General features: G+C 41.3%; 1 pseudogene; it reads right to left on the minus strand.

Moving 5' to 3' along the window:
• Nucleotides 1-928: 928 nt before the first annotated feature.
• On the minus strand, nucleotides 929-3,462 carry LOC131959152 (GPI-linked NAD(P)(+)--arginine ADP-ribosyltransferase 1-like; annotated as a pseudogene).
• Nucleotides 3,463-4,287: the final 825 nt, after the last annotated feature.

Raw genomic sequence — 4,287 nt, forward strand, 5'->3', positions numbered from 1 at the left:
CTTCCTTTTTGTTCTACACATGCTGGTATAAGCTCTGTCTCCAGGTTTCTGCTGCATCATTTAAAAAAATGCAAGAAAAAGGACAAAAAACTGTTTCTATTTATATTTTAGGATGTTGTCTTCAAGCTGAGGGCACCACAGTATAAAATAGTCAGCTGAGTGAATACTGAACTTTCTGTTATGGCCTTAGAACCATATTCTTTTTATCTGATGTATTTGCATTTGGATTGATTCATATCTGTGCTTTGTTTCAACCTATTCCACTATATCCCCCCACAGCCTGAGAGACACAAACTCTTCTTTGTTTTAAAATGAAACTCTCCTCTTAAATTCTAGCCTCCTCCCTGTCACAAAACATTATCCAATGTTGCCCCCTTGCTTTAAACACGATTATTGCAGTTCTAAATGTATTCTGTCTGTTCAGGACGTGTGTGTGTTCTTGGTGGTTGCAGTGAGTTTAATGCAGACAGTTTAAAGAGTTTGAAAAAAAATCTTCAATACTGTAAGTGTAAAAGCATTGAACGAGGCTGTTTATTTATTCTCTCAAACACAGTTTGTATACATTGACATTCCAACTTATATACAGTTCACAACAAAATATTGTGTTCAAATACATATAAATATATACTATATTCAAATAAATATTCAAATAAATTAAATAAATATTGTGTACAATAAAACAATGTCTTACTTTAATTGTATACAACTCAACAAATAGTTTATATTCATTTAAACATTTAAAACACATCCACTATGACAATAACACAATTTTAAGAGTTACATTTTTTTAATTTTCTATTCTAGAACCTTTAAATTCAATTTGACTTTGCTGAATTGTTCAAATATCACTGACAACAATTACATATTCACATAAATATTGATTAAAGATCATTTGCTGAACTTAAAATAATGCATCCTAAATGTTATCTTACATGTTAGTAAAAAGTGAGAGTGCTCTTTTTAAAAAAAGAGCCCAATTCAGATTGGAAACATTTGTCTCTTTACTCTTCACATTGTAGACAGCCTCACATGGAAGATCTGGCTGCTGAGATCTCTTCTTTATTCCGACGACTTTGAAGACCCGTTAGGAGGAATCAGCACTTCTCTTTTGTCTGGATGCATAGAATACTCAGAGATGATATCTAGTATATTTTATGTTACAAGTGGTATATTTTATGTTACTTTTATTTTAAGTCTTCTGCTTTACTAAAGGGCCACAGTCTGACCTTTTTGTTCAGTACAGAACTGTAACAACTGGTTTAAACCAGAATAATGAACTGTAGGATCTGGGATTGGTCAGACATTAGAGGCTGTGGAATTTGAATATAAACAGTATATTCCAGTGAATTCCTTTTAAGGTTAAAAAGTAGACTTAGCAGCATGCTCGTTCCTGGAGGAAACATGCCCATGCGTTGGGTATGGGCTGGAACATTTGAATTAAATGGCTTGATTAGAGAAGGACTCTTTTTTCAGAAGCCTTTGAGATTAGACAAAGTTCTCCTCTGCTGTACCTAGGCAGTGTATTCAGATGTCTGATAATAAAGAAAACTAAAAGGAACATCGACTTGATCTTTAATTCACTTTCTCACTCAATTTGAGACAGTAAATTCCACTAGTTTGCTCCCATGCAGGAGATGATCTCAAAGCATGACTTGTCCCCGAATTCATCAGCGTCACTGTATCCACCTCACAAGGTTGAAGTGAAAGATCTGAAGCGAATCTCTTTGTTGACAGCATCTTGGCGAAAGTACTCATTGTCTCTTTGGTAGACAGTGAGACACTCGTGAGATGGAGTGAGATCTTGATTGGCGCTGGTCAGGTAAAAGTGAAGTGAGTGAAACCCAAACAAGTTCTTGTACTCAGGCCCCTGGCTTCGAATGGCATCATTTAAATCTTTATACAGGTTTTCTTTGTTGTCTGCTCCAACATTCTATCCCACAAATTTACTGTTTTTCTTCTTCTAATCCTCCAGGTAGTCTGTCACCACCTCATACATTTCTTCAATGCAGCCATCGTACATGTCGTCAACAGAGGTTGGAGCCATGTCCAGAGGAAGAGGACTGTTTGCCCCAACCACAGTTCCAGTTTGACCTACAACCAAAGCTACAACAGCAGCTACAGCTACAACTCCAAATCCAGCCACAAGTCCAACTCTAGCTCTCGTTCTGGCTCAACCCACAGTTCCAATCACAGCTCCAATCACAGCTCCAATCACAGCTCCAATCACAGCTCCAACCACAGCTCCAACTCCAGTTCCAACCACAGCTCCAACCACAGCTCCAATCACAGCTCCAATCACAGCTCCAACCACAGCTCCAACCACAGCTCCAACCACAGCTCCAACCACAGCTCCAATCACAGCTCCAACCACAGCTCCAACCACAGCTCCAATCACAGCTCCAACCACAGCTCCAACCACAGCTCCAATCACAGCTCCAACCACAGCTCCAATCACAGCTCCAACCACAGCTCCAACCACAGCTCCAATCACAGCTCCAACCACAGCTCCAACCACAGCTCCAATCACAGCTCCAACCACAGCTCCAACCACAGCTCCAATCACAGCTCCAACCACAGCTCCAACCACAGCTCCAACCACAGCTCCAATCACAGCTCCAACCACAGCTCCAACCACAGCTCCAACCACAGTTCCAATCACAGCTCCAACCACAGCTCCAACCACAGCTCCAACCACAGCTCCAACCACAGCTCCAATCACAGCTCCAACCATAGCTCCAACCACAGCTCCAACCACAGCTCCAACCACAGCTCCAATCACAGCTCCAACCACAGCTCCAATCACAGCTCCAACCACAGCTCCAACTCCAGTTCCAACCACAGCTCCAACCACAGCTCCAGCCACAGCTCCAACCACAGCTCCAATCACAGCTCCAACCACAGCTCCAATCACAGCTCCAACCACAGCTCCAACCACAGCTCCAACCACAGCTCCAACCACAGTTCCAATCACAGCTCCAACCACAGCTCCAATCACAGCTCCAACCACAGCTCCAACCACAGCTCCAACCACAGCTCCAACCACAGCTCCAACCACAGCTCCAATCACAGCTCCAACCATAGCTCCAACCATAGCTCCAACCACAGCTCCAACCACAGCTCCAATCACAGCTCCAACCACAGCTCCAATCACAGCTCCAACCACAGCTCCAACTCCAGTTCCAACCACAGCTCCAACCACAGCTCCAGCCACAGCTCCAACCACAGCTCCAATCACAGCTCCAACCACAGCTCCAATCACAGCTCCAACCACAGCTCCAACCACAGCTCCAAGTCCAGCAGGGTCCTTCAAAGAAAAAACAGACAACTTAAGAACACATCATCAGCAGAGGTCCTTGGGGTTACCTGGGTTACAATACCATCTAGTACTAGCTCTATCTTTGCATTTCCTGCAGGGACTCCATAAGTGAGCAGTACTGCTGCCCAAACCACCAGCTTCATCATCTTCCACCAAGAACCCTGGAGACACAGCTGTTAGATCAAATAATCTGAGAACCCGTGGAGTCGAACAGAAGAACCCGTCAACTGGTAACATGAACTGGGTAGAGAGCACTTATATAGGCAGAAATGAAGGAGGTTAAACAGTGGCTGTATAACACAAGAGGGGACTGTTTTAAAGATAATCATGAGCATGAAGGGAAAGTTATCGCTTCTCTTTACAAATCTGCAAACTATGAATGCAAATTCAGTTCCAGCTCGTAGGGGTAAGAGATCCGATCACTCCTTTGTTCTGAACGGGCCTAAGAGACTCAAAATGACCACAGAGAACATTAACAGAGACAAGTGGTGGAAGAAGTATCCAGATCCTTTACTGCAGTAAAAGTACTAATACACACTGTGAAATTACTCCACTACCATTAAAAGTCCTGCATCCAAAACTTACTGAAGTAAAAGTACAAAAGTATCAGCATCAAAATGTACTGAAAGTATCAAAAGTAAAAGTACTCTTTATGCAGAATATTTTATATATTCTAAATATATTATTGGATTATTATTATTGATGCATTTTATAAGCAGCATTTTAAAATTTTCATTTAAGTTTTTCATGTAAAATCTCGGCCTGAACAGTAATTACAGCTGCCAGCTAAATGTTGTGGTGTTTACCATCTTGTACATTGAAAACATGTTTCACAAAATGTTGCCACAGAGAATGAATATTTGTTATGTTCAGTAGTTTATTTACATTTTTAGAAATGTATTGTGCATCAGAGTCAATGATCAGACATGTTGTTGCTGTAGTAGAACATAATAAATATAATATAAACTATT

This window comes from Centropristis striata, chromosome 21 (genome assembly GCF_030273125.1).
Source record: "Centropristis striata isolate RG_2023a ecotype Rhode Island chromosome 21, C.striata_1.0, whole genome shotgun sequence".
Taxonomy (NCBI): domain Eukaryota; kingdom Metazoa; phylum Chordata; class Actinopteri; order Perciformes; family Serranidae; genus Centropristis; species Centropristis striata.